Here is a 19,015-nt window from a genome sequence, read left to right as displayed (position 1 = left end):
GAATAGTTTCCCTAGCGAGCCAGTTGCGCAAAGTTGGCCGAAATGTGATTTACTGCTCCGTCGCTTCCTTCACGGCAGCACGGTTGGTTATTAGAGCGACTTTGTTATTGTTTCCGTGTAAAATCTGCGCCGCCCTTTTAGGGTGCATTCTCAGGCTCGTGATGCATGTTGAGGCCGGCAAAGGGCAAGAATGTTGCATTAATTATTTTGTGTTATTTCAGTTCGTGCTAAATAACACCACACACGTGCCACGGCCTTCTGAGACTCGCCAGTGATGATGGTCCGATTTGAACCCAACCCGCTCGAGCTGCTTCCACTCATTCGAATGCCATCGCCTCGGAGCAGATAAGACGATTATGAGCACTCGAGGTGCCAGCGTGCTGGAAACGACGCTTCACAAAGTTCGCCAAACTGCCCCAACATAGATGCGCTTCTGGTTCGCTCCAATCACGCCAGAGGGAGCCGCAATAATGATTGTGGCGTCCCACGAGGTGGTAGAGTTGGGCGGCCGAAGGTCAAAGGATCTTCCACCAAGCTGCACGAAACGGTGAGCCAGTCAAGTTTAATTTCATTCCGGTGTTCTTTGATGGCGCTGGAAGAAGCTTGGCTCCCGTTTCTATTAGTTGAAACGTGCCGTTTTCAGGAGCCGTCATTGTTTTTTTTTTCTCTACAACATCCACCATGCAGCGTGTGCTTTAAAGGGATGCTAGGGTACTACAGAGCGGATGGTCGGGACGGTGGGGATGTAATAACAGCGGAACATTTTTATGGCAGCGAATTAAAACCATCCAAGTGCTGCCGTTATTCGCGCCCGGACGAAAGGAGTGCGTGTGCGTCGTGACGCGGCTTTGTTGGTCCGTGCCGTTATTTCAAATATCCTTCCCCTAGCCTCGCTTTTCCATTATCTGATAAGCGTACGGAATTAAGCCCGTTGATTGCTACCGCTTCGTATGGCGGAATGACTTGAAATGTTGTGTGTGTCTCCCGTGGGTGATCACTTGAGCAGTAAGGATTAGTTGGAACAACAATACGAACCTCTTCTAGAACCGTAAGGAATTTGAGGAGGTTGCTTGCGTTTGAAAAGTCGCTAAATATTTCAAAAAGTTCACATCATAAACCATACAGCATAGCACCTGGCAGCAGGCAGAAGAAACTTTCGAAACGATCAATTATTCAGGTACTCTCTGCGATACCAGGGTGCCTTTTACCGTAGCGGAACGTCAAAAGGAACACCACACGGTGTCAGTAACAGCACCTTCGATGGATTATTTATGTGCGATCTCGAGTACCTTTTGGATATCGTCAGAAATGAAGCTCCATATGGGTCATAAATTTCGCCACCCCGTTCGGATCACATGAATCTTGATCGTAAAGGCGAAGTGGGACGCTTTCCGTCATTAAAACAAACGGTGATCAACTTGAGAAGTGTGCGATCCCTGCGAGTAAGCAAAATGGACGTGTAAATCACAGCTCTGTTGTGAAGCGATATTGACAGATTGTTTGTATGTTTCGATATACCAAGCAAAAACATGCATTATAAACGATTTTAAATACCCATTTCATGTTTATCGATAAATAAATTGATTCTCTGAAGCGATTGAAAGAGATCAGAGATGCTTGATTTTGAAATATCTTTGTTTCGTTTGGTTGACATTTTCAAAGGTAAACCTTTGAAACATAACGAAATTGTTACGAAATTAATGCTACAGGCGTTTGAATGTAAAAGTTTGAAAGTAAATTATAATTGGTCTGCTGGTGTAGGTATTATGAGAAAGTTTTTCTCGCGTCCGATCAAGCTGAACTTTTCTCAACTCGTTACTTACTTCGTCTAACTTTTGTACAATTTCCGCGCGCAATTGTTCCCAAAAGGCATGTTTTCGTCCTTAGCCCCACGAGAAATCGATCAGCTTTTGAAAGATGGGCTCATGAAAGATGGGAGTCTTTTTGCTTCCTTTATTCCATCAGAGTTGAGTAAGATGTTGCGCAAAGTTTCCCACCCAGTTTGCCTGTTTGTTCCATCGAACCAAAGTTTCACCTTTCGCCAGCCGGTCAAAGTGACCGCAATATCGGAAGCGGGAAGTCGCGGCCGGTTACCGCCGCTGTCATAAATTGATCCGAAGGCGTCGTACCGTGGTGTTGCACGCAGCCAGAACAGGCGTAGTGTAGAGCGGACTAAGCCGACGCTAACCAAATGTAGCACCTCTCTGGGTGGCGTTTTTGAAGAGAGGTTGAAGGTTGAAAAGTTGAAAGTCGCCTCCGGTTAGCTTGCACTGGGACCGAGGTACTTTCTTTGGGAACTAAATTAACCCATCAAACCGCATGCCAGGCGGTAGTTGTTACAAAATTACAATGGAACCACAAGCTCCTGTGCTAGTTGAACCGAGGAAGCATAATCGCTTACTTTCCAGCTAATGCCATAGAAAAGAAAGATAAAACGTAAATAAGCCACACGGTGGCAGAAGGCAGATGCTGTTCCCGAGCATATTGGTTAAAAAGTTGCAGCTGCCCACTTTTCTACTCTTCTCTGGCTGGTTGGCTGATTGGGTGAGGAAAAGTTTCTTCGTTGAACCGAAACTATGTCCCACGAGAGTCATAATTGCATCAATTAACGGTCTAATGGGATCCGAGGTCAAGAGAATTGGACAACTTGTCTGAATGAGTCCCCACCGATGATGAATAGTTTTCGTTAGATAATTTAATTAGCTAACAGGAGAATTTGATGGTATGTTCCTTTAAAAATAAAACGTTAGAGGTCAGTGAAAATGATGTAATTTGGTTCGTTAGCTCTGAAAAGAGTCAATAGTTTGACAATACTTCAAAACACCATCTCACATTTCTCACATTTCAAGCACACTTGAGTCCGCTTTACGAGGGTCATAAATACACTTTTCACTGCTTCATAAGGACGAGACATAAGTCAGTGAAAAAAATAATAAAGCCTTGCACCGGATGTATGGTGGCGAAGAATAATGTGATAGTAAAAAATAAAGAATAAATCCAGTCAAAACATTTACGATCCTCCATGCTCGAGTCGCGCACATTTATTAGCCGAGCGCTCGACACGAGCCGGTCTATGTTTTATGGTTCATTTTAAAACTAACGAGACCCGGGCAAGCACGAGAACGCCAACCTAGACACGCGGTGGAGGCGCGTGAACCACCGGAGACAAATATAAAGTGGATTTGCTAGCGTGCGTGCGAAATTCCTATTGCTAATTTTATGGGTGCCCGTCCATTTTGCTAATGAATCTGGGCACAACCGACCCCGGGTAGGGACGTCCTAAGGCTCCCGTTTGGTCCCTGGCGTGGGAATTGAGACGGGTGACGTGTGTGTTTGAAGGGAACGAGGGTGTTTATGGAACGAGTGGAATTGATGGCAGTGGGCTTAATGTTTTGGGATGCCTTTGGAGGTCGGGAAACCGGTTGGTGATCGACCTTTTTTTCTCCGATGGGACCTCCAATGCTAAGGGTGTGTTTCCGAAAGCAATCTCTTGCGTCATGAAAAAGGCCACACTTTAATAATATTCGGTTGGCCTGTATATTGAACACCGATTAAATAATTTTTAACAGCAGTAGTATAAACAGTAGTAGAAAACAGATTGATCTAATTGTTGAGAGTAAAATAAATTATTAAATGCAATTAACACTCGTTTAAATTTATTGTATTATTCAAAGGTTGCCTAACTGTAATAAAATGTAAAATAAAAATTTGCCATTAAACGTATTTTACAACACACGTATAAAAATTCCGGGTTAAACGTCGGCGTGAACAAAATCAGAACACTTTCGTTCATTGGACGACAAAGCGCAACCGAGTAGCCTCAATTGAGAAGATTATGCTGATGATTGTGGACGAGTAGGCAGAAACTGCGCATCCGTGCACTGGCGTAAGCCTTGCCGACGAACACAACTGTTCGGGTCGCTGCATGCGTTCACCACATATCGGCTTAAGCCTTCGCCACGACCACACATCAACGGAGGTCGGATGGTTTTAAGCTGATTTTCATATTTATCAATTTATGCCCTGTGGGACCCAAGTCGCGAAGCTGAACCGTCGAACACGTGTAGCTCAATGATTGCGGACGATTCGTTTAAATTTAAAGCCGTGCGCGAAACGAACGCCCCCGAACGCCTAGCATGGAGCGTAATAACAAGCCCGCCGCTACCATCGTACGTGGCGGTAAAAATCTGTTGAACAAATCCGTCCGCCAGCGGCGAGATTTAGAAGCAAATTTGAATAAATGAAATTATGAGAAAATAACGACGTGCGGCTCTAGGTTCTGGGCCCTGGCTCCCATGGTCACGCATTGCGGAGGCGTGTTTCGGGCACGATTGAAGCAGAAATTGACTGCGGTGATGTTAGACGAACCGAGAAACGAACATTCCGATCGTGAAATGAAACCCACGCCGTGAAGTGATCCTTGTCGGATAAATGGAGGCGCCTGGTGGCGTTCGGGTAAATTCTCCTGATGGAGGCGCCTGGTGGCGTTCGGTTGAATTCTGCCGATGGAGGCGCCTGGTGGCGTTCTGTCGACGGGGTAAAAACTTATTACACCCAATGAGAAGCCAACTCAGATGTGATGAAGTCACAAATTTCAATCTCAATCACGGCGCTTCCTAGCGGTTGAGTGACAGCTTCAAGGCGGTTTGTTTCGCGGTACAGATGCTGCTACTGACAGCGTTAGTGACAGAGAGGAAATAATTCTTACGCTCAAGTTGGACTGAAATATCCCTGGAGAGTGGCTGTATATGGCTTCAGTGCTGTCATCACTACAATTGAACGACTAAGTTACCTGGAGACAAAGAAGACAATGAACAGAGAAAAGTTGGTTAATTTATGCACACTCCACGATGCTCAATTATATTCTTGAGAAATTTGTGATTTATTGAAATAAAAACTGGGCTTCATGGTATTTTTCAATATAATCTAATTTAACTGAAAATTTTATCCTCATTTGTTTTCGTTTAAAAATAAAACAAGAACAAGCTCAAACAACCATCGTTTACCAAAAGGGCCAAATCAAACCAACGAAGGCGAATTTCACCGCGTGTGTTTATACATTACTGCAAATGCTAGCGATACTCCTACATGGAGCAGTGTAATGTGGTCTTAAATCAATCTTCCAGCCTCGACTCACCCACATGGCCGCAGCGTTGCCACAGGCGGTGCAAAAATCGCAAACATCGGCTGCGGCACCACAGCATAAAATTGACAATTACGCCCCAAGCGCGCCGGGAGACGGATTTTGAAACATTCAACCAATTTCACAGTATTTACGATTATTGTGCCGGCACCTACCCGGTTCTCGGTACGCAACAAAACCGGCACCGTAACCTCGGCAATTCACCACAATAAAGTGGCATCGCTCCAGCCGTCGCCAGGCCACGTGATCCGTGGAATAATTTCCTACGCATCCGTCGTCGTCGTCGTCGTCGTTGGAGTCGGTGTGCCATGCACGTAACGTCGGGTGCGATCCATCTTTATTTGCATGTTTGCGCTGTAAATTTAGGAGCGGCACATAATTTCCTCGCCGAACGCCGGCCGGGTCTTCGCGCGGGCTTGCACGCGGGTGGATGTGGATCGAGATAAAAATTTCAAACCATACGGTTCGGTGGCGTTGCTCGCTCCGTATCCTTAGCCGCCTGGCAGCCGAGGCTTGGGTATGGAAAACAGTTTGTTGCGTACGGTAGCAACGCGTGGAATGCGTAATAACAAAACCAAATATGCATTATTACGATGCTGATTTCTGGGCGCCGAGTATTTGTCGCTTTTTGTTTTACACACTCCACTGGCTCCAACAGAGACGGGTGGGGAAGCGATGGTATGAGTTTGAGTGAGAGCCTACATTGCAGGATCCACTCGCCGGATTGGGGTTGCTTTTTAACCTTCGTTCGTTTCCGGTTTTGCCGCCAACAGTAACCGACTGACGTCTTGCTGCTGATATTCAAGCGTAACGATCGTCATCATCGAGTTCGAAGATTCTGCCGCATTTTTTATTTAACCTCGTTCCCCCACCAAGCCACCCTTGCGCTAAGGCCCTTCCTGTATGGCTGGCTCGAGACGATCATTTATTTGTGGCCACCATGAGAAATGTATCTCGCACGTCGTTCTGAGGCGCGGTGGCGTAAATGTGGTGCCATAAAATTGGGGCCCTCTGCACTTAGATGTTTGAGAAAAAAAAACGTGCAATCAGAAAAAGCGAAACGCAACGGATTTCATTCTTAGAGTAGCGCGTTGCACACTGTTTTCGCGCTTTTCGCACTTTGTTTAGCGGCCGAGAGGACGCGGAGCGCGTTTAAACCGAATTGAGAGGCGGATGAGAGGCCAAGTCCTAGGGAAAAATGTGAAACGAATTGCTAAAGCGATGGACCACCATTAGCTTCAAGTACAAGAACACCCGGCGTGTTGGTTGTGGGATGTAAATATTATCCCTTAGCAAAATGTTTGGATAATAGACATTCAACATCGCCCTTTGCGTTCAATCGGGCAGCTTCATCCTTTCACTTTGATCAGAAAACTAGCCAGCGAGGATTTGTGAATAAAATGATCTTTATCTGCTAGCTGTAAATATTTTATACTTTATTAATATGCTTCCTAATAAAATGAGTTAGCTGAAGTATTGTACCCTTATCTTGCTACGAGTTATTAATATTTGTACACATTTCTGATGCATTCTCGTACGGTTCCTCAGAGTTGCTTTTCCCGTGGTCTCTGTTTGTCATCAAATATTTACACTTGTACTCCACCTTGTTTTCCACCAGTACTGATGCAAACACGTGTGTTTATTGAAACTGGCTCCATCGCCGTAAACAACACATATCACCGACAGAAGATTTCAATCATAGCCGATCACAAAATGGTTCACGATTTCCTGGAAAACTGCGTTTTCCTACGAATGGTAATGGTTTTCTTCGATTGAATGCCAGCTAAGAGAGGGTTTTTTTTCTATTGGCAATGAAAAGGGCATTTCCTTTCATCGCCGCTTAAAATCGCGCGTCATTAATCAAATACATCAATGCCGTGGTCAAGGCTGATATGATCGGGAAATGGAAGAAGAAAAAATTGGACGTGTTTTTCTCGTGCTGTGCTCCAATCAAGACAGCATTGAAATGAATCATCGTAGCGATTTCCTCCACCAGGTTTGAATGGCAAGGGCCTCCAAAAGAGCAAAAAATCTCCAACCTTTTCACCCTGCAGGTGTCAAAAAATGAATCGTACGATTATGAGGGCGCCTCTTGATAGTGGTGCGAAAAGATTAATGAATCACTTTGCGCCATCGCCCTGGTTTTTGGGGATGAAAATGATTCCATAAACTTCCACCCGGTCACCCGCCACGGGGAACCGGAAACAGACCCAGCACGGAACGGAGCTTTACCGTGGGGTTTTCATCCGGTAAAGGAATCAGCAGACGAAGCGGGCTCCCTCCGGGAGGATGTTTGTTTTCGCAGGGCAAAATTATGCCCGTCCAGCCCCATGGTTCGGCCACTAAATAATGCATACACGTTCCGGCACTCAGGACACCTCCAGGGGCCCCGGAGTGACCGGAAAATGGCGCAACGCTTCAAATCATGCCCACCGTGCGATGGATGCGTTGCGTCAGGATATTCATCCTGTGCTACCGGAATGTGAGCTGCGGAATGAGACAAGCAGCATGGAGCGAGAGAAGCGAGAGAAAAACGAAACGCCAATCCAACGCCGGCTTCCCCACACGAACCGAGAGTAAATCAAGGCTAAATTTAACAACTAACATCAACATTATTCCACGGGATGTGTTTAGCGCGAGTGGACGAGCCGTAACGGGGATGCCGTAAATATGAAGCAAAAAAAAAAAAGAAAATAAAGCGAAAAAAGAAAAGCATCAGGGGTAGGCAGCAACCCACCACCGTCCTATCATCGGTCACACTGAATAAAACATGAACTGGCGTGCCGGTGTCTCGGGCCACTCCGGTACGAGTGCCTTTACCAGCAGATACAGCTGGTGGGGACAGAAAAAAAGACCTAATTCAGATTCCTGTTACACGGTGACGCTGTATTATGTGCGTGAATTTTTTGTGTAGCGTTTTTTTACAAAACCAACAGCCTTAACAACAAAAAAGTACGAGAAAATTGGAATGATCCAAACGAGAAAAAAGTCCAACGTCCACGCTGCTTATCATGTGACAAACTGTTGCCACTGGCCAGCTGGGGTGAACTCCTGCTGCTCTAGACCGGTTTGGTTAGGAGGAAGAGGCAAACAGTAAAACACGCCCGGCACGCCCGCTGACGTTTGCGCGTGACGCATGTCAACCGACAATTGCCATTAATTAACGTTGATCTTCTTCATTTGGCGCGAGCGCGCGAGCGCCCGCCATTCTGTGGCGTTTGAAGGGCGGCTGTTTTTTTTATCTGTTCGTCTTCCACGTGTACGGTACTTGTGCTTGCCATTCCAGAGACCCTTCGGCAGGAGAACGACCACTGTTTGCTTAACCAGGGGCCAACATACCGGGGCACCCGCAGGGACGTTTCGTTCCCGCAGTGATGGAATGTTTACATCATTAGTTCTGTTTGATTGTTTGTGGTGGCGCTCACGCAGCTGCCTGCGACCCAGACAGCTTGGGATCGAGCGTTTTTCTTTGCCTGCCACAGAGACAGGGCCCTTTTTTCGGTCCGAGACGAAGCGTCCGGTTGTGGTCCGGATGTGTGCGGGTGTACGCGTGCGTGTGCTTATCCAAAGCGGAAAATTATGTACACTTTCCCAGGGAGCGCGGTCTAAGGCACGTGAGGTTTTTTTTCCGTTATTTTTTTTCGCTCCAACGCTCCTCATCGCTCAAGTGAGCCGAATTTTCCGCATCACTCTGTTTTCTTTTCACTTCCGCCTCAACGGGGAGCGGGTGGCCACCCCGGAGATGCGCTTGTTGTAAACAGAATGCGTGCAGGGATAGGGCACGCTGACGAAAGGAACGGCGGCACGAGGCGATTTGTTAGCTTAACCTTAGCCAAACCTCAAAATGAACAAGAGCATGCGTTTGCGTTTGTTTGACTTGCGGAGAGCATTTTTTTTTTGGTCCGTTGTGCTGCCTCCGGAAAATTAGTACAAGCTGAATCCGAGGGGTGGAATTGTGAGAAAAGTTTTCCTCGCTCATTCTCCGAATTGATGGCTGGTGTGCCTGTGGTCACCTTTCACCGGGCATGACATGAATTATTTGCAGCCGTAGGATGGGGGACAACTTTTTGGCTTTATGCTCCATCCATCCAGTTTTTTTGGTCTGTTTTGATGAGACTTACAGCACGCCTCGTGGGTGATTCTCGACGGGGGAATGTTTGCTGATGAAATAAACGATACGCTTGTCAAACATAAATTGAGGCTTTCTTTTTTACCAAGCCAGAGCCAGAAGTTGAAAAAACTATACTTAGATGGGCGTATTTTGTTTTTCATTCGAACGAAACTGTTTCCATTATTTATTCAACAACTCAACACAAAAATGATTGTAGCAAATTACAGCGTGTGAAGTGAGCGACATTTACACCACGTCCAGCTGAGATGTGTTAAAAAAATTTAAACGACCTTACAAAACACATCCCGTCCGTACTTATCAGAAAGTCAGCTGAAGGACAGGGAAATAAAATTAAAGCAATAAACACTAACGACCATCGCGCGCTCGTGATGCCGTACCTCGCCGCTAGCCTCTCGATCTGTTTCCGCACTTATCACCTTCCTCCATTCACGGCGATAGCTGATTGGCCTTGTAATTGAGCTACCTTCCTGTTCGAGGCTCAATTGTGTCACCCTCGGTTGGGTTCGAACCGGCAAGCGAACCGATGTGGAATGAAAAACCTGAAACAATGACGAGTTTTTCACGCTCCATGCCATCCGCTCAGGTGTCGCTGGTGGAGGCGGCTGTTCAGAAACTGTCGTTACAGCATGCTGGGCCGCTAGGGAACGCGCTCGTAAATTAAACCGATGATGGATGCGTCATTTCACGGGAGAGAAAAATGTATGTCTGTCTCTAATGACGGTTCGCTTGGCAGCGTTGAAATACGAAACGGAAGTCGAAGTTGAAAACATTGCCTCGAAAACGCATTTCATTTAATTCCCAAGCCGTGGCCTTTCATCATGCGCGATATTAGCAGAAGTAGAAGTGTAAGAAAAAGAAGAAGAGAACATCAAGCTACACCATAATTCACTTATGTTTTCGGTACGGTTTCATAACGCTGAGCCGCGGTGTTACGCTTTATTTGACAGATTTCGTCATACTTTTTCTTTCGCCATTCGAGCAACGCAAAAAGACCACTCACTGGAAATCTCTTCCCAGTGGCGCGAACAATCTTTGGCATCGGTTATTTTGGGATGTTTTAGTATAATAAATATGATACATGTGACACGTGCGGCTCAGCTGCGACCTGTCGGCCGAGTGGTAGGGCAACTTAATGGCACTCAAGAAACTTGAGCCAAAGATACACATTTGCCAGCGCTTTTACCGGTATCGGACTTGAACTGGACCGCAGGGTCCTATAAAAGATGCTGCAAGCAGTACGCAGAGCAAAAGGACACGCGGCTCATAGTGGAATAAATTGCAATGTTACAGCTTTGGGGATGCTGTACTTCGAGCAGAACGCACAAAACACTCCCCACTGGTGTACTTTTCAATCAATTCGTAATCAGACTTAATCCGGCAAGCTTACCCAATGATGAAAGGATCGCAAAGGGCACTGGTAAGCAGCTGATAAGCTAAGGCCCGCACGCCCGCTCGACAGAGCCCGGGACTGAGAAAACACGATGCCAAACGCAAACAAACGCCAACGAGATAGAAGGACTCGGATTAAACACACCCGAAGGCTAATCGCGTTCGACAAACAGAATCCGCAGCTTGTGTAAATTCTAACCGAGAAGAACCAGAGCGTCGCGATTAGACACAGAGATTAAGACCGAGAGCAGGCGATTTGCTGGCCCGTTTGTAATGACAGCTGTCAGCATCGACGGGAGATGTACATGCGTTACATGGCGCGGTATGACGCATTTCGTACGGGCATCTGTTCATGCTACAGATGTCGTCGAGGTCCAAAAATAGCTGCGTTTCCCCAGCGATCGATCGCACGTCTCGTGAGGGAACCCTCGTTTCTGATTTGTCTGCTTGCATTTTCAACATGTGTAAAATTTGCCAAGCCTTTTAGTCGGGACAGTCCCTCGAAAAAAAAATCCACACACTGGCTCTCGTACTCCATAGCTCAATGGACGACCCTGAGGACGAAAGCAAAACCGGTCGGCTGGGAGCCGGTAAAATTACACCTACCGTAAAGGAAAATCAATAAGTCTCTCGAGGCGCAGTTTCGCTCTCGTCTCGATCTTTTTTTTTCTCTTCAACGGTGTCGAGTCTGTTGGCAATGGTCAATGTTTGCTCGTGTCAAAAACCGTAAAAAAGAAACCGTGCAAGATGAGATAGCGAGAAATAAATTTCAAGTTCAAACATGTGTTCATTTCGGTGCTAGAACAAGAACACAACAACCTTGACGCAGTACGTGTATTAATTATTAGCACATTTGGCGCAGCTATGGTACGAATTCGTTGCCATCTTGAAGTAAATCTCAAATCTTTGAAGGCGAGGAACGAAACAGAAGAGCGGACGTGTTATTATTTTTAGAAAATCATGTGTCGGTAAACTGAACGTCCCAAACACAGATCGTTCAATTGTAACCAGCATTTGGTGAGTTGTGTTGGAATTGAAAGTTCAAAACAATCACAACTGCAGAACTAGACAGATTACCTGGTAGATAAAGATTTTTAAAGTGTCGTTAAACCATCAACAGACAATGTAGCAAATTAAATCCAGCTCATGTACAACCTAGCACCACTGGGAAACCACCATAAGTCAACATTTAGCTTCCAATTAACGCGTCCAGATGCGGTTGAGTGACTCTGCCGGCCTCGCCAGTGAGCTGAATTATTAGCGAAGGCGTCATCGCGTAATGGCCTACACACGAGGCCACGTGAGCAAGCTCTGACTTCGCGTATAATTAATTTCAATCGCATGTAAGCTGTACTAAAGCACGTCCCCAAGGCATGCATAGTTGGGCCCGGAGCTGCCACGAGCGAGCAACAGACTGTTTGAAGGTGATCGAACGGCTCTGGAATGTCGCCGTTCACGTGAGGTATTGTTTGCAAATTCAAGCGAATGATCTCAAGAGAGCAAAAAAAAATCGCGATCTTCCTACAAGCGATCATCCTGATAGTGATTCACGACGTCAGTTACTGCTGCCGGCTGCGTTGGGGTGTTATTTTCAGCATGTGTACTGGGTTAGATTTGAAGCGAAGCTAAAACATGGAACTTCGCGCCACGTTATTTAATTAACTGCAAACATTAGGCACGCCCGCTATGGTGAGTGGTTAACCGCCCGTTGGCTGGAGTACGGAGTGATATGTTTGGAGGCTAGCAGCTTCCTCCGACAGCGTTGCCGAGATGCTCGCTTTGATCGCGCCACACGGCAAATATAAACATTTAAACACCTGCATAATGCACTTAAGCAACCAACCATCAGCTCGCACACATACAACGCAAACAGGACACTCACACGTACGGCGCAGCCAAAAGGACGGTAGCCGAAATAGGTGCTTCTCGGGTAAAAGGGACCAGCTCGCCATTTGCTTCGGTCTCGTGCTGCTCATAAAAAGGTGCATCAAATATGCATGCCTACGACCGGGGAGCCGGCAGGATATGGTCCTTGCGACCGGGTTTCTTCAGCAGGTGTTGGCTGGTATACCACGGGGCAGAGTTAGCATGTCCGTGAGCCTGTGGCATTCTGCGGGTCGTTTGGTTTTGGGCAGGTGAAGAAGAAAGACAAAAACGCAACCAGCCACATGAAAGGCAGCGCAGGCTAGTGGCCAGATGAAAACGCTCTTAATGTCGGCATGAGCTAGCGTGAACCGAGAAATAAATGCTGGATGGGAGTAAAGAAGTTAGACACTCGTATCTGTCATCTAAAAAGGATGCTATTTGTCCGAGTGCTTGGTATGATGGTTCCGGAATTGGCCGAACAAAATTGCCATCATCGGTAAACGGCTGTTTTCTTTTACTTTAATTTCATAAAAAAACACCAACGGTTCGCTTTTGCGCCATGGCAAACAGATACCTGACGAATGTATATTTGCAACATGCAAATTTTGAGCGCTGAATCATGCGCTAATCATTTGCGAATAATTGAGTATTGATCTGTTTACTTTGAAGCCGCGAAATTGCCCATTCAGTTGCAACTATGACATCCACATTCATGTGCCCGTTGATTCGTTTGAGTTCGATTGGGAGGAAAATTGCGCAATACTGTCGGCATTCCGTTCATTTACTGTCGCAATGGAATAAACAACGTTCCACTCCGATCCCAACCAGCACCGGCCCAGTTGATCTAATTTTATATCCCCCTTTCTGCATCATCGTCACCGTCATCACCGTCATCGGCGCATCTGCGCTTCCGTTCGTGAGTGGTCAACAGTTTTTCCAGCTCTGCCTCCGCTTCCACGCTTGCTCATAAGACCCAATCGAATTAGAAACACGTGGAGCATGCTACGGACCGGTTAAGCAGCACGGAGAAACGGTTTCATCCCCCATTTCGGTTGATCGTTATGAAATTATGATAGGTGGGAGGAATTGGACCGGGTCCCGTGAGTGGGTCAACGGTAAACAAGGGTAAAACATATCCCATGTTGGGGAGTGTTAATTTTGCGGTTACCCACGATGCTTACCGCAGGTATTCGTTTCGTTCGAAGATTGCTCGTATATAAGCTCTTAATTCGATGATAGGTAGCATAAATGCGGATAAAAAACTGCGGATTAAACGGAGCTGATGTCGAATAAAACCGTTAGAACAATCCATTCAAAGTTAGAATATTAAAGTTAGAACACGTTGAGATATAAAATTAAGATGCAGCCTTTGAAATATGAGTTGATTAATATTTGAAACGTTTTCATAAATAAACAATAAGACCACTGGTCTCTGTTTCCTTATGTAGCTAATAGGAATATGATTTTATGAACAAATAAATTAACCACCATTCCAGCAATCTTCAAACGTGAAGCGTATAATGAAACTTGAACCTTGTGCTAAAAAACACAGTTCAAGGACCAGCCGTATATCCCCAAAAATGCATAAAAATCAGCGTGCCCCAATGCACCATTTTTGGAATGATTCACCACTTCAACGCTTCTGCTTATCGTGTTTGCAATAATTCTCGTAAGTTCAGGTTGCCCGCTTTTCCAGGCCCCTCCCGGATAATCGCTTTTTGACAGTTTGTCTAGCTTACGCGTTCGCTCAATCTGCCTGGGGGAGCCTGTGGCCGTAATCCGGCAGAACGCTTGTGGCACCGCTATCGGTCCGATGATGGTAGAGTACTGCGTTTTGTCGGCACGTAGAGAACGACCCGTACCGACCCGTTCCGGCACCGATGACGGATACAAACAACACCCAAACAAACACCGCAAACCCATTTTCGCGCACTCCCGCAAGGGATGAGCGAGGCTTTTTTGCGTCGATCGCCGATGCGGATTTAATGGCGTACGGGCAAACAGTGGAGCATCCGGGCTGGGGCTCACGGCCGAGGCAGGGCAACTTTGAGAGCCGTAAATGGAGCCGCAGGAATGGAGGAAGCGAGTTGCCACATAAAAAAAAAACAATAATAAAACTCCATCTCCATCTTTGGCACTCAACACTTACACACGCAGGCACAGTGTGGTGGAAGAGCGAACGAATCATTCGCGTGGAAGGTTTAGTCGGTGAAGCTCGCGGCAAAAAGGGGACAGTAATGCTGCAAATCTCGCGAATGCTAGCCAACCCTTCAGTATTCACACGTATTATAAGCAGTTTTAGCTAAATATTTGATCAAATTGTTTCCTAAATGAATCACTTATCCTTGCAATGTATCGATAATCCCAAGGATTGTTGCAATTAAATAAAATGTCAGAATACAAAAGAAATTATTAAGTCTCGTACTGGTTGCCCTTAAAAATCAGTTTAAACCTCATTCGACACACTCAGGGGTTAACTGCCCACGGGCTTTCAACATCGCAGCATGATTATGCTACGCGCGATCAACAGACCGATCGACATTCAATAATGTGCGTAGCGCCAACGCTAGCAATGCGTTCGCTTCGTGGAGCTTTCTGGATCGTCATACGGTGGTGTGCGTTCTCCACGTTGATAACCTCGAGTGCTTTTCGTTCCTCGCCAGCGGGCAACCAGGGACAATTATGGCATCGTCGTACCTTCGACGAGGTTCGCGATTTACCGACGGTGTCGCGATACAAGGGAATGCGATTTATTATTTCGTTTTTTTTGTCCTCGCACTCTCACAACCTTTCATACAAACGCACGCAAGATGCTGCGTAAAGTGCTCCGTTCGCGCGATAAGCGGATAGGAACGCCGGAAAAGTGACAGGATGCGAGTGTGTGCTTTTTTCTCGCTAGAAAGTGAATCAATGTTACATTAGGCTCGATATGGAGCGAGCTAAACGGAAACGATAGGTAAGCGAACAGGAACATCGCTAGGAGTATATGTTCGCCTTTTACCGTTACTTATACTGGTAAAAATAGGCTTTTGCTTTTATGATATAACATATTAGCCTAAAAACAAACATTAAGGGTATAATACTTTAGGCAATAAGAGCTTTTCTTTTAAATTATATGGTGTGAAAAAGAATTGAAATAGTGTGTTGATAACCAAAAAGTGTCTATTCATCAAAGAAAAGATAAAACAAAATGCCCTCGTGGCACAAAGAAAAACTTCCAATGATGAAGCATAAAATATCCTTTTGCTTACCTGATATATTTGCGGCTATTCCAAACTCTGAAAAACAACTGCCGATTTTTATTTCGGAGTAACACTATACCAACGCTGGCTGCCGATAACTGCAACAGAAACGAAGTGGAACGAAACAAAATGAGCAATAACAACTGTGGCTCCTTAAGCTTCCGCGAATATCACGAGAGTGAAGCTGTTTTTGTGTCTTCATTCAATCTACATATTCCTTGTTTGTAAATTCCTCTCGATTATATTCCTCTGCTCGTATACGAAACACTGAGCCAACACAAACCGCATCAACAAATGGCCTCCGATTCGCATGACGGCATCTGCCGCTTGTTGTAATTTATTTGCGCTTTCGTTGCGAACCGAACGCACGAACACACTGCCCATGAGACAAAATGCAACACAAACAAGTGAGATTTCTTCAAATCAAGGCGACCGTACGCACTTCATTCCACTCAATCACGGACAGATGCACAACAGCCCATGCGAAAACGCACGTCAAATAAATCAAAAATGCCCGTAACCGGTGGAGCATAGACGCTATTTCGGAAAGTTACACTCTGAAACGCCACCACGCAGAGATGCCGGAAGCATACCGGTGCTTGTTCCGGTGCACGTGGTCTCCTTGGATCGTGGGAAGAAGGCGTTCAAGGACGGTCCTCGTCGGATGGCTTCGTCTTGTATACACCACACCAACAACAGCCAAACACTGTTACTTTCGTATCGTTTTGAAGCGCGTGGAACAAAATGTCACCCTCTATCGACTTTCATCCGCGAACCGAGAAGTAGGCCATAGTATCCGACACTCGCTTTGCTGTTTGCTACACCGCCGTAAAAGGGACCGTTTTGTGGCCTTTTAGGAAGCACGCTAATTGGCGGCACAATGACGCACCCATGGTCGTTAATGGGTTATTCGAGATCGTACCGAACGGCCTCACGGCAACGCGGATCGTAGGGAAACACTCACTCTTAAACACTGTGTCGCCAACGAGTAGTCACAGAGTACTAACTACACTAAAGGGCTACTAGCGGCACCGAGCACGGAGGCGGTGTTCGTGTTCGGTCGGTTCGTTAGCTGCCTATACACTTGAATCATGGCATGGTGACGAATTTTGGACGTTTCGTGTTTTCATTTATAGAATGAACTTAAGTTAGAAAAGAGATGTGGAAAATATATGGTCGGCTGCAAAGTGACTAAATCGTATTTGACAATCCAATAACAAAAATCATAAATGTTTATTCATTTGATCTAAAACTAGATTGAATGGTGTTATTAATTTTGGAAAAGTAAACACAATATGAAAAAAGCGTTGGTTCAATAGTTAGATGAACCATCTAAATATCATAAGCCGCCGAAACGATAAAATATGGTAATTTCTATGAAACGTTCCCTTAGTGCGTAACCAGCCGATCGCTCTTCACAGCATACTTTGTTCATGTTTCGTTCATGTTTCGTGAGCGAGTTTAATGATGCTCTCTTATGCTCTTTCTCGTTGACTCGCTCTTTTCTCGCTCTCTGTTTATTTCTCCGGCGTTCGACCATTCCACTAAACCGGTTTTCATCCACAGAGCTTTCGATGCCGGAGATGTTTGGTGATTTCCCCATCGGAGTTTTCCCCACCGGCAACGGAACGGCGCGAACCGGACTCGACACCGGAGACTGGCACGCTAACGATGCCACTTTAAGTAGCTTCATATCGTTCGGAAGCCCTCGCAACGCATCTTGAGATGATTGATTGGTGAAGCAGACAGAGTCGATTTTTCATCCCCCACGTTGTCCCTCGCCGGGCGGTGATAGAGGGTTGCATCGGGTCGTTGTTGTAACCACGATCGGTATCCCTGTAACGTGCGGGTCCTACGTAAATGGATGAACCGATCCAGTTCGCTGGAGCCGCGAGTCGAGAAATTCACTCTAATGATGTAAATGAAGTATCAAAGTTTCGACGTAAGCCTCGTTTGGACGGAGGAAATCGAACAAAAAAGTTCCAAAAGGATGCAAATCGCTTCACGATGAAAGCCAAAACAGTTCTAGAGGAGATGTGTTTTCTTTTCTTTTCTTCGTCCGCTTGATGGAATCTGCCATCGCGCGTAAGGGATGCTTTTTATGTTATTTATCCGTCTCGGAAGGCGGATCAGGGTGAAAGTTTTCCACCCACGGGGCCAAAGCAAATGTGTTTCGGGCGATCGGTTTTCGATACTGCCTCGGTACGCGTGGGACCGGATGAAGCGGAAACTTTTGGCGTGCTCGCGCGGATAGTTTCTCGGAATGATATTTATTCAATTCGAGCCCATTAATGCCGAATGGGGATTTATCATTAATAAAGTTTGCTCTCCACATTATGCTCGTCGTTTGTGGGACGCATTTCGCTCTCCCTCTTGACTCCCACCAGGCCGAGGATTAGCCAGCCTGGGAGTGTGGTTTCGATGGTCGATGGACGTTGGTCTTTACTTTTGCATTTCCGTGCGAACTTTTGGCCATTAGAAGTTTCGCGAATGTATGCCCGAGGCTATCCTTTCGATCGGACGTTCATGGTACAGACGATAAATTGGTAAGTGACGAAAAATGAGAATACTCTTTGGATTTGATGTGTCCGTAAGAGGGTGAAGCACTTCGTTATCGTCAAGGAGTAATTTATCACGAGCTAACCGTAATTTGTTTACTACCCTAAATGGCTCAAGCTAATGTTTTTCTAGCACTGAGTCTGCTTCAAAACAGAATAACATTTTCAACTGATCTGGCTCACAAATACATTCTAGTGCTTTGTATGAAATGTTTCAGCGTGAAATACATCTAAAAATGGCTTGCCATATCCGTGTCCTGTTCTAAGTGATTTTGAGCTGCAAAATTATTCCGTCACGTTGCCGGGTTAAATGAAATCAAAGACAAACATAAACATATCATCCCCCGGAACACACACGCGCACAAACACAAGCAGCCACAACAAAAGCTTCCCATGGGTATTAAAAGGGATCGTTCGCTTTTCCACCCTCCCCGAGGGACGTTAATGGCAATTGAAGCTGGAGCATTCTCATTACCCGAGCGCATAGAACCTACGGAATGAACCGAGGTGTTCGCAAACGCCAACAGAGTGGAAACTTACGCACAAAAGGACACATGGCGCGTACTTCTCTGGACCAGGACAGGATGGTAGGACAAATGGCAAGGGTCGCAGTTCTTCGAGCGTTCACCGTTCCGCAACAATGTCTTTTTCAATCCGCCCCGAACGTCCCGGGAGCTCCTTCTCG

The 19,015-nt window shown here is 46.0% G+C and overlaps 1 protein-coding gene across 1 annotated transcript in view; it reads right to left on the bottom strand.

Moving 5' to 3' along the window:
• The window catches only part of LOC128727253 (translation initiation factor IF-2-like), a 59,176-nt gene extending 42,415 nt beyond the window's left edge, over window positions 1-16,761 (bottom strand). The window contains exons 1-2 of the mRNA XM_053821147.1: window positions 16,695-16,761; window positions 15,782-15,870 (exon numbers count right to left, since the gene is read on the bottom strand). The gene's annotated coding sequence lies outside the window, so the exon portion shown is untranslated. The remainder of the gene's footprint in view (window positions 1-15,781; window positions 15,871-16,694) is intronic.
• Window positions 16,762-19,015: the final 2,254 nt, after the last annotated feature.

This window comes from Anopheles nili, chromosome 3, assembly GCF_943737925.1.
Source record: "Anopheles nili chromosome 3, idAnoNiliSN_F5_01, whole genome shotgun sequence".
Taxonomy (NCBI): Eukaryota; Metazoa; Arthropoda; class Insecta; order Diptera; family Culicidae; genus Anopheles; species Anopheles nili.
Note: the sequence above shows the minus strand (reverse complement) of the source record. Positions and strands in the feature narration are given on the sequence as shown.